The sequence below is a fragment of the Trachurus japonicus genome, chromosome 11 (genome assembly GCF_045865225.1).
Source record: "Trachurus japonicus isolate A0001 chromosome 11, Traja_1.0".
Classification (NCBI taxonomy): domain Eukaryota; kingdom Metazoa; phylum Chordata; class Actinopteri; order Carangiformes; family Carangidae; genus Trachurus; species Trachurus japonicus.
In genome coordinates, this window is record NC_140917.1 from 2,143,428 (window position 1) to 2,155,776 (window position 12,349).

General features: G+C 42.3%; 1 protein-coding gene across 17 annotated transcripts in view; it reads left to right on the top strand.

Moving 5' to 3' along the window:
- Positions 1–12,349, top strand: part of LOC146977887 (microtubule-actin cross-linking factor 1-like) — a 356,186-nt gene that overhangs the window by 107,986 nt on the left and 235,851 nt on the right. The window lies entirely within an intron of this gene.

Genomic DNA, 12,349 nt, shown 5'->3' on the forward strand with positions numbered 1-12,349 from the left:
GTCGGTCTGAGCGGATCGGACCTGGAGCAGCAGCAGCTTTAACAGCAGCAGCAGCAGCTCGGGGCTCTGGTTTCCAGACAGGAAGTGTTTGTGCTGTGTTTCCCCAGTGGGGGGGTCAGAGGTCACACAGCTGCTGCAGCGTAGGAGGATGGATGTCGAGCATCGGATGTTTTATTCACACGACTGCAGCCGCTCTTATATCAGATTAAAGCTGCAACAAGTCATCGATTAATCAACAATAGTCAACTATTTTTATAATTGAACATCAGTTTGAGTCGTTTTTTAAGGAAAAAATGTCCAAATTCTCTGGTTTCAGCTTCTTAAATGTGAATATTTCTAGTTTCTCTTTGGTTTGTGGACAAAACAAGACACATGAGGACGTCGTCTGGTGGTTTGGGAAACACTGATTGACATTTTTCAACATTTTTTAACATTTTATTGACCAAACAACTAATCAGTCGATTAATTGTTTAAATAATACGATAAATAATCGTTAGTTGCAGCCCTATATCATTGTGTGTGTGTGTGTGTGTGTGTGTGTGTCAGTGATGTGGTGTTGAACCGTCCCAGACTGAGGGGGGTCTGATGAGACGGGACGAGGTCGAGGACGTCTGTGGTTTTTATTGCAGCTCTGTGGACATGAAAGTCCAAGGACGGAGGATTCATCACTGTGATGTGTTCATCCTCTTCCTCTTCCTCTTCCTCCTCCTCCTCCTCTCCTCCCTCCCTCCCTCCCTCCCTCCTTCCTTCCCCCCGTCACCACATGTATCTCCTGTTTCCTCCTCACACAGCTGTGATGATGCTGTCGACACGGAAACAAGACGTTTTTCTTTCAACGTCTTTTTTTATTCCAGACAGAATAATAATAATAATAATAATGGCGGCTGCTGCGTTGTCACCTGTGGCCTGTCATCGTCTCTGACTTCCTGTTTCTCTGTCACTTTCAAAATAAGAGCGTACGTACACCCAGACTCACTGTAGCAGCGTCAGACGTGTTTCTGTTTTATTATTCAGAAGACGAGTAGAAGAATCGGAGCAGCAGAGCATGAATTCATGATTCATGTTCTGCAGCGTGTGAACAATGTAGTGTGTGTGTCTGTGTCTGTGTGTGTGTGTGTGTGTGTGTGTGCGTCTACTGTATATGTGTGTGTGTGTGGTCGGCCCTGTGGTGTATTTCCATATGCACATCATTTTATAGCTCTGACTGTGTGTGTGTGGGTGTGTGTGTGAGGAGAAGAGGAGGTTGGTCACAGTGTAGTCGTGTGTGTGTGTGTGTGTGTGTGTGTGTGTGTGTGTGTGTGTGTGTGTGCAGGACAGCAGGTCTGTACTTACAGGTTCAGTGTGTGTGTGTGTGTGTGTGTGTGTCAGGGTGACCTTGCTGACTTTCTATAGAGGATGCTGACTGGAGGAACTGAGCTGTACTGGGGGGAGGGAGGAACAAGCTGCAGCATCACACACACACATATACACACACACCACACACACCGCCTCGTATAAACAATATCGCAGCGACATAATTTAAAGGGATAGTTCAACATTTTTGGCAAATTGTCCCATTGCCATAACCCCTATAGTCGTAGCAGTAGGTTCGTTACCTTTAATTGTCGGTGCAAAGTGTTTTTAGAACGGCGGAGCAGAGCTGTGAGCTGCTCAGAGCTACGCTACGGAGGCTCATTATGGGATTTCTTGGTTTGTTTCCCTCCATCAAACTCATCAAATACACAATCCAACAACTCCACAACGCTCTGGTGGACAAGTTGTGAGCTGCACATTCACCACGCTATGAGATAATAACACAATGTTACCACACAGAGTTGTTTTAGAGGGAAATACAGAGACTGCTTGATGAAAAACTGTCCCTGAAGGCAACACGCATCAGCAAGTTTTGCATGAATTTACCTTTTTTGTCATTATGGCAGTGGGCCAATTTGCCAAAATGTTGAACTATCCCTTTAACGGCTAAAACAGCATCAGGTGATGGATCAGATTGAGCCACAGCAGTGAAACAGAGACAGTGAGAGTGTACACACACATCACTCACAAAAGGCTGTGTGTGTCTGTGAGTGTGAGATTTCTCTCTCTGATATCTGAATGAAAAGATTCATTCACCACCGACACAAAACAACAACTGTAGTGTCTCTACACCTCCTACACTCTCTCTCATCCCTCCATCCTCCTCCTTTTGCTTCTTCTCCTTCTTATCCTTCGTCCTGTTGTATGACATCATCCCCAGGCTGTGTGTGTGTGTGTGTGTTTGTGTGTGTGTGTGTGTGGCTGAAGTTCCCAGACGCAGCGTTTTCTGCAGGAGTGGGAGGGGTCCAGCCCTGACCTCTTGACCCTGAGAGCGAACACACACACACACACACACACGCTTTCATTCATGTGACAGGAGGAAACGCTGACTAATCAATTTTCTTTTCTTTTTTTACATGTGTGAAGTGAAATATCTTCAATTCAGAGAAGCTCAGAGTACACTGGCTGTTGTGTGTGTGTTTATGTTTGTGTTGATTAAGATCCCCATTAGCATCCGCTCTTCTCCCTGGGGTCCAAAACATATACAGTACATGGAGACAATAAAATAATACACACTCAGACTGGACAATATAGACATAGACATAAAACAACACAAACAAATACATACAGACAATGTATAGACCACATAGACAAATACAAAACAATATACAGTATACCCCAACAACATTACATACATTCAATACATGACCGACAAAACAACAAAATAAGACAAGATAGCTCCAACCAGGTTTCCATAATATAATAATACCCCTCCACAAATAATTAATTGACTCTACTATAACCACTACCCTTATACTTCTACTATAACCCATATCCTTATATCAAGTACAACATCATGATTAATGGAAGTTCATTTTTCAGTCATGTTCTTTAGAGCTTTTTTTAAAAGCATATATATTATTTAGTTGTTTAATATAACTTGGCAGTGAGTTCCATTCTTGGATTGCTCCATATGACTTTGTTCCTGGTTGATGTAGTTTTATGTTTTGGTCAAATAAAATGACCTTCAGCTGCGTGTCTCTGTACTAAAAGAACATTTTTCATATAAAATATATGGACTCTTTGTGGTTAAAACAAACTAAAAAAAGTCATGAAGGAGTACAGATACAGAAGTCTGTGTTTTACATCAAACCAAGACAGAGAGTCATGCATTCTTCTAACGTTGGCTCTGAAACCACTAAATAATGTCACACCGCTGCTTTGTTTTGAACCAGTTGCAGCTGGGAGTGTTTATATGAATATGTGAACATCAATGACGAGTGTGTGTGTGTGCAGATCAAACCTGTCTGTAAACGTAATAATTGATAGAAAAGCTGCTGTTGTGATATTCAGTGTGTGTGTGTGTGTGTGTGTGTGTGTGTGTGTGTGTGTGAGCAGCAGCTTCATGTGTGTGTGCTGTCAGTGTGCTGTCAGAGTGTGTGTTGTCCGAGGCTCGGCAGCCAAACACACACATGTTGGTCTCTTCTGCCACACAGTGGTGACAACTCACTCTAACACACTCAGACCAGTGTTGATCAGTTTCACTTCTTCTTTTCTCTGTAAATCTCAGTTTTTATTCTCATTTCAAACAGGAAGTCCTTTTGTTTACGTGTGTGTTTGTTTTGTCAGTTTAAGTGTGTGGTTATTTAGCAACCAAAAGGATTCTGGGTAATGTAGTTCTCACACATTTTTAAACTTAATATCATTAGGAAAAAGTTTGACCATTTTATTATCAGACACATGGAGGGTCATTTCTTGGGCAGAAAGGATTCTGGGAAATGTTCTTCCCTTTATCTTGTTCACAAACATTTAGAGGTTTTAATTTTGAGGGGACAGGGGGATTCTGGGTAATGTAGTTCTTTTCCTCTGCAATAATCTAGGTAGAGAAATCTAAGTTAGACTTTCACATTTAGGAGCTCATTAACGACACACAGAGGTTATTTCACAACAGAAAGGATTCTGGGAAATGTAGTCTCATCTTGCTATACATTTTAAGCTTTAGCGACTTTGTTTCAACAAAGTTTGAACCTCTTAATCAGATGTATCTAGGAACAGAAGGGATTCTGGGTAATGTAGTTCTTTTCTTCTGCAATAGGCTAAATTAAAAAGTTAAGGCTTACTCTAAGGTAGAGAAATCTAAGTTAGACTTTTAGACGAGCTTCTTCACGACACACAGAGGTTATTATGCGACAGAAAGGATTCTGGGAAATGTAGTCTCATCTTTCCTTTAGCAAGGACTCATACATTTTAAGCTTTAGCAACTTTGTTTCAACAAAGTTTGAACCTCTTAATCAGATGTATCTTGAAACAGAAGGGATTCTGGGTAATGTAGTTCTCTTCTCTCCTTTCACAAAGACTCATAAATTTTAAGTTTGACTTCGTTTTAGAGAAAGTTTGAACCTTAATTGGTCACATACAGAGCTCATTTTCAGCCCTCTAGGAACTCTGGGTAATGTAGTCCTGTAACAAGAAGTGACCAGCTGATCCTCAGTGTTGGAAACCGCTGCATCATCATCATCACCACGACAACAAACAGCTGGCACCGGGATCGGGTCTCCATGACCTCATCTCTGGTTCTGGTTCTGATCAGGAAATGACTCAGTGATTACACAGCCATCACATCACCGCTGCTGCAACACACACACACACACACACACCACCAACTAGGGTTTTTTTTTTTCTTCTTTAATCTATGTGTTAGGGTTGAAAACTTTTTATCGCATCTAATCGTATCGGATGAATTGAAGTCGCCATGACGACGGCTGAGACCGAGAGCGGAGGAGGAGGAAAATGAAACGTTGTCGGGGTCGATTGTGGTTGTTTGTTGTTTGGTCTGGAGGTTGCTAGGAGTGAAAATGTCAGTGGCTTTCTTTTCAGAGCGGAGCTGATAACACACACACACACATGCACGCAGACACACACACACACACACACATGCACGCAGACACACACACACATGCACGCAGACACACACATGCATACAATTCTCTGCGGGGTGACGGTAACCCGAGGACCCCCTGCCCTCTGGTCTGCTGCCTGAATCATGCTGAATCATGCTGCAATGTCTCTAACATGCACACACACAGACACATGCACGCACTAAAACGCACACACTAACACACACACATGCAAACACACTATCATCACCTTGGCTTAATGGCCGCCCGTGTCTGAAGCCTTTGAACGCACCGTCACAGTCAGCAGACATCATTCAAAGATAGCTGCGAATAAATATCACAGCCAGGATGCAGCGTTCACGCACCCATAGCAACGGGGGTAAACACACACACACACACACACACCTACACACACACACACACACACACACACACACACACACACACACACACACACACACACTCTTCCGGGTGTGAAATTTGGTAAAAATCTGCTCATACACAAATATATAACATGACTTAACATGCTAAATAGAAATACATGCACATGCACAAACACACACACAGGAAGATGAGTGTGTGTATCTGCCTGGCATGTGGTTTCCTTCTGTGGGGCAACTTCACACACACACACACACACACACACACACACACACACACACACACACACACACACACACACACACACACACACACACACACACATTTCCGTCTGATTAGTCCCATTTTTTTCATGTATTTGCTGGTTTATGGCGGCCGCCTCGCCTCAGACCAGCCGCTTGTTTCAGGGGAAAGGAATTCACTGAGAGAGTGTGAGAGGGCGAGAGAGGCTGAGAGAGAGTGAGAAACAGAGAGAGAGAGAGAGGGAGGCATGGTGTTGGTGGGGGGGGAGGAGGGGAGGAGAGGAGGAGGGAGGGAGGGCTTGTGAATGGAGAGGAGGACGGAGAAGTTTAGAGCTGCAGTAGTTTAGAGCTGGAAGAAAAAGAAGAGAAGATGCTGTGGAGACGATAGTGAAGACGACGAGGCGTTCAGGGACGCTCCTCCTGTGTGGGTCGTTCCAGTTGTGGAGCAGCTGGAGGTTTATTAGTTGAAGTTTACACTAGTTTAGTTTAGTTTAGTTTAGTTTAGTTTAGTTAGTTGAGGTTTAGTTGGGGATACCGTACGATGGACTGTCTGACCGACCCGGCCGTCATCGCACCCGTCCTCGTCGTCGCTTTTCACTTCCTGACGGCGGCTGGAGTTTGGTTTTACCGTCGCCGCCGCCGCCGTGGTTTAGTCGACAAAGGTAAATAACGACAACCAACCTGTTTCCTTCTCTCTCTGTCACTTCTTCTTCTTCCTCTTCTGCTCTGATTTACCTCCGATGGGGAAGAGGAGGAGGAAGAGAAGAGAAGAGAAGAGAAGAGGGGTGGGTGGGGGCTGCTTTAACATCAGCTCCATGTGCTTCCTGTTTAGGCTCCGCCCCCTTTGCCATTTATGTAACAGACCCCTCACTCGGCTTCTCCTTTTTTTTAATTTCTAGTTTTACAGTGTGTTGAGTTGAGTTCACTGCTCCACTCTGCTCTGCCTGTTAGCTCCATGCTAACGCTAACGCTGCTCCACGTTGCTGCAGCTTCTATTTTAGTTAAAGTGGAATGTGAAGCTGCTTTAAAGTGCAACGACACCGGGGTTTCTCCTCTTTCAGCTCCGTCCATCACACACACTAACACACTAACTTGTTTTTACACATTCACACACACACACACACTCTTAGTTTTTAAGCTTTTTTTTCTTTCTTTTCTTTCTTTTCTCTTGCTCATCATTGTTTCTCACCTCCTCCTCTGTGACTCAGAGCGGCTCCATCTTCCATATTTGGCTGAAAAGCTCTGATGTTTCCTCGACTTTTGAAATCTGTGTGTGTATGTAATTCAACCTGGAGACCACAGTGTGTGTGTGTGTGTGTGTGTGTGTGTGTGTGTTTGCAGCTCACATGTCCATCTATGTCTTGTTCATGCTGTGTAACTAGACTTTAAACAGGGAGCTGCAGCGCTGCCAACGAGCTGCTTTGGCCTCTGTCTGTCTGGTGGTAAACACTGATGCAACCACACGTTTCTGCAGAATTAAACAAATTCCAGTTGTTTTTTATTTTTATTCTGTGTAGCTTCAGTGCTTAGAGTTGATTTATAGCCTTGTCCACTGTGTTTATTACATTTATCTCCACTACACTGACACGATGTTAGTGCCTCTGCTCCAGTAGCTGCTGCTGCTGCTGCTGCTGCTAATCGACAGCAGCGCTAATGGCTAATGGCTGCTAGAGTAAAAAATAAAATAAAATAAAAAAGTCCAGCTCTGAGTTTTTCAGTGGAAACTCCTGTCAGAGAGCGACCGAGGACACGTGTCTGGTTTTTAGAGGAAGATCTGACGTGACATAACAGAGCGGATCAATAAGGTCGATCGGCTGTGCCAACTTTCCTCTCGGCCTCTCGCTGTGACTCTGATCTAATTAAAGCCCCCCCCCCCCAAAAAAAAAACTGCCCACAACCTAATAACTAGTCCATGACTCAGGAACATGAGGAGGAAATGTACTGCACACTGTGTTGTAGAGAGGAACAGCAACAGGGACAAGAGGAAGAGTTTTATATATCGAACGTATCTCATTTCTTGAAAATCAGCAACTCGTTTAATGTGCTTTAACTTTTACACAAGGAAAAAGTTAAAGCACATTAAGCGACTTTAACTTTTACACAAGGAACAGCAGTAAAGTGTGAATATTATGAACGTTTTCTGGAATAGAAATGAAGACCACTTTTATTTCAATCAGTCGTTTTCTCAGTTGTTTTCGAGGGAAATGCAGAGAGAAAAACTGTCCCTGAAGGCAACGCGCATCAGCGGTTTTGCATGAATTTCCCTCTAAAACAACTCTGTGTGGTAACGTTGTGTTATTATCTCATAGCGTGGTGAATGTGCAGGTCACAACTTGTCCACCAGAGCGTTGTGGAGTTGTTGGATTGTGTATTTGATGAGGGAAACCAAGAAATCCCATGAGAAATCAGCTCGCCGCTCTGCTCCGCCGTTCTAAAGATAGCTTGCACCGACAATTAAAGCCAATGAACCTACTGCTATGACTATAGGGATTATGGCAATGGGCCAATTTGCCAAAATGTTGAACTATCCCTTTAATGTGCTTTAAAAAAGATAGATGGTGCTTTTACACAAGGAACAGCGGTGAAGAGTGAATATTATGAAAGTTTTCTGGAATAGAAATGAAGACCACTTTTATTTCTATCAGTCGTTTTCTCTGTGACTCATTTTATTTCACTGTGGAAAGATTATTACATTCATTTCTTAACATTTATTACATTAAATGAAATTATACGGAGCTGTTGAATATATCAGTTCTGTGTCGTAGTGGTTGTGTTATGTATCGTCTCGTTGTAAGATAGGAGGTTATGGGGTGTGTGGTGTTGTAGTGCAGTGGCTAATGGAAATCTAACTTAGTAAAACCCACAGTATCAAAACCCTGAACAATAATGGCCATATGTGACATATTTGCCAAAATATTTTATGATATACCCTATGTGCAATTGCAATATGCTTTAAACTTATATTCTGAAATAAATGTGCAAACATGTAAAACAGATATTTGCTTTTGAAATAGATTTAAAAATGCCGTTAAAGTACGTGGTCTAGATATTTGTATTTGACATATATTCCAAAATAATTGTTGAAATATGTAGTTGAGATATTTTTTCTTTACATATATGTCAGAATAAATGTGCAAATATGTAGTTTAGACATTTTTTAAATATATTTTTTTAAAAGTACAAACATTTAATCTCTATTGTTTGTACAAACATGTAGTCTACATGACATACACAGTAAAAAAGAAAAGAAAAAAAAGAAGCAGACATCAACAAAAAGAATTAAGAGCTTTAAATAATAAAAAAAATAGAATATAAAAGTAGAAATTCTTCTTTTCAGTAACTCCCTCGTGTGCAGTTTGTCTGTTTCCTGTCTCTAAGTGTGTGTGTGTGTGTGTGTGTGTTCACACGTGTGGTCAGTGGAGGGAGCTGTGGTTGAAGGAAGCCACACACACTTTCATATGGGTGTATGTGTGTGTGTGTGTGTGTGTGTGTGTGTGTCCGTTTGAAGCGCATTCATGTGCTGCTGAAGTCGTTAAGCCTGTTGCATTATGGGATGTTTCCTGATGAGTGAGTGAAGTTTCACTGTGACTGATTCTGACTCAAACTCGACTCTCAGGTTCACTGGGTTTGATCTTGTTGACGAGCGACTGGGGTGTAACACAGCTGCAGTGTGTGTGTGTGTGTGTGTGTGTGTGTGTGTGTGTGTGTGTGTGTGTGTGTGTGTGTTCATGAGTCTGTGACAGTGTGTGTTCTCGTCACAGGAAGTAGAGACACAGTGGTAAACCGCCCTTGTGTGTGTGTGTGTGTGTGTGTGTGTGTGTGTGTGTGTGTGTTAATGTGGTTAAAATTCACACAACATGTAAAACATGGTGGTTTCCCACTTTCTCTGTGATCACCAGGGTTTTACGCTCCAGCCCATAATATCAACAACCAACATCTCATTCAGTATTAAAAGTATCAATCAATGATAAAAGTATTACAGCCTCAGCAGGAGACAGTGAAGGGTTAATGAGACACAGACAACATGACAGAGATCAGATGTTGCAGGAAAACTTCAATAAAACTAAAAAAAATTAAAATAATTTTAATTTAAGATGGATAAGTTGTTTTTGCATTAAAAAAAATATAGAAATTATGTAGAAATTATATTTTTTGGAGTTTTTGACCAAACAAATGTGTTTTTTTTGCTGTTTCTGCAGCAGCACAATCAATCAAACTCTATTTATAGGGCACTTTTTATACAAAAGATAAGAAAAATATATTATAAATAAACAAAAAAGCACATTTAGACAGAGACAGACACACAATTTTCAAGTAAAACTTTGTTGCGTTGTCTCACACTCAACAATTTTCAGTTTGCAGTGGATAAAAATAAGATAAAGTGAGTGGCATAGAATAAAATCTAATCTAATCTAATCAATACAAAGAGATGAAATGACAATACTGCATAAAATTAAAGTTCAAATTAAAGTAAAGATCTATTAAAACAATAAATAGTAAAATAGTAGCCTATAATAGTAAAAACACAAATGTGATTTATTGTTACACAACATTTAGCCTACATTTATGATGCACAAAAACAATCCAACACTGTGATTCAACCTTCACCGTCGTCATAGAAACGACCTGTTTCTGTCGTGTTTTGTGATTTCAGCCAAGTAAAGAGACAGTCTGTTTGTTTCAGCTCAGTTTTACACTAGTTGATGCTGTGTGTGTGTGTCAGGTGTGTGTGTCAGTCAGGTGTGTGTGTGTCAGGTGTGTGTCCAGGTGGGCAGATTGGACTTGATCTTAATCTGATGACCGGCGGCTTGTGGCTGACGACATAGAGCTTCTCCAGCTGGGGGAGAGAGACATAGACTGAGACTGAGACTGAGAGAGAGAGATAGAGGAGATAATGAAAAATTAAATTCTGTAAAAATGTTATAAAAGTTTAAAAAATGTCCCAGTTCAGTCAGTTGCTGAGCCGGTTCTGACCCGGAATGAACCGGTTCTGCTGCTTCACAAGACGTTTAACATGCAGAGGTCGACTCGTCACTGGAGAGGAGAACAGAAAAGAAAAGAAAAGGAAGGATGAAAAGAAGGATGGAGGCTGGTGCCAGTGTTTGAGTGTCACCACAGAGAGAGAAAGAGGAGAGAAAGGGAGAGGGAGGGGGAGTTGGAAGAGGAAGGGGGGAGAGATGATGATGGAGTGATGGAGGAAAAGGAAGGAAGGAAGACACTCGGAAATCACCCCAGTTGTAAATTTTAATTGAATCAGAAGAAGAGGAGGAGAGAGAGAGAGAAGCCAGAAGACCGGAAGACAAGGCCAGAAGAGAGGGAAGATTAGAGGTGATAACGGAGGAGGAGGAGGAGGAGGAGAAGAAGGAGGGAGCGAGGGAGGGAGTGAGGGATAAGCAGCACGCTGCCTGGTATTAGAGACGTAGCCTATAAGCTCCGTCTGGTATTTTTAGTGTTGTTGACTGACGGTCCCCTGGAAGAGAAATGGAGAGAGAGCAGAGGAGGAGAGGAAGAGGAAGAGGAAGAGGAGTGTGAAGGAAAAGAAAAGGAAGAGGAAGAAGAGAAGGAAGAAGAAGAGGAGGAAGAAGGAGGGATAGAAATAAAGGAGTGAAGCTGCCTGAGGGGGAAACAGGAGCAGGAGTGGTGATGATGTCATAGCTACTTCCTGGTCACATGACGCTCCATCTCTCCGTCATCGCTGCTGATTCCTGACTCGGCTGAGTTTTCTTTTCTTTTTCTTTTCTTTTTTCTTTTTTTTTCTCCTTTTTTTTTCTTTCCTGAAAACATGACGGAGCAGAAATAACTGGGAGCTGCAGTCGGAGCTATTTCCAGACAGAGCCATGAACACATCATGAGTCGAGTTGAGTTGAGTTGAGTTGAGGCCGTGGAGAGAAACCGGACGGACGATGTGATTGGACGATATTTTTGTGCCTGAAGGCTGGAGGCAGCTTCAGCTTCAGCTTCAGGCCTCTGCTGTGCTGTTGGTGCCTGAAAAGACAAAAAAAGGGGAAAAAAAACCCAACACACAGGATCAGAAACACAATAATGAGATGATGGGATGTTGTTCAGCTGCTCTTCTTTCCTCTTCATATTTAATTAAAGGTCCAAGAAGCTGCAGAGCTAACGTTGCTAACGTTGCTAACGCTGCAACACTTTGCTGTTTGTGCCTGAAAGCCAAAAAAAAGGAAATCAGAAACACAATAATGAGATGATGGGATGTTGTGATGTACAGCTCCTCTTCTTTCCTCTTCATATTTAATTGAACATGTCAGCTCGGCTCCAACAGAGACCAACAACGACTCACAAAACACGTTCTTCTCCGTCTGTTTCCTCCAAGAAGCTGCAGAGCTAACGATGCTAACGTTGCTAACGCTGCTGCAACACTTTGTTGGTCTTTACCTTCTTTTTTTTGTGTGTTTTCCCTTTGTTTTTCCTCATAAGGAGAGAAAGCGTTGCAGCAGGAAGCAGAGATGCTGAACAGCTGCTGCATCTGGATTATGTCAACCTCAACCAGCACTAGTGTGTGTGTGTGTGTGTGTGTGTGAGTGTGTGTGTGTGCAGAACAAACTGAGTGGATTACATCATCATAAATGGATTTTTTTTTCATTTTTTTTGTGCAGAATTTATTTTTGATCCTGTTCCTGCAGGATCTAAACTGATGATGATGTGGGTCTGTGCATCGGGAAATAAAAAACACAACAAGAGGGCGAACGAGCATGAGAACAAGTTGCACAGAGAGAGAGAGAGAGAGAAGAGAAGATAAACAGAAACCAGAGAGCCAATGAAAACACAGAGTGACAGAAAGAGAAGGAGAGAGAG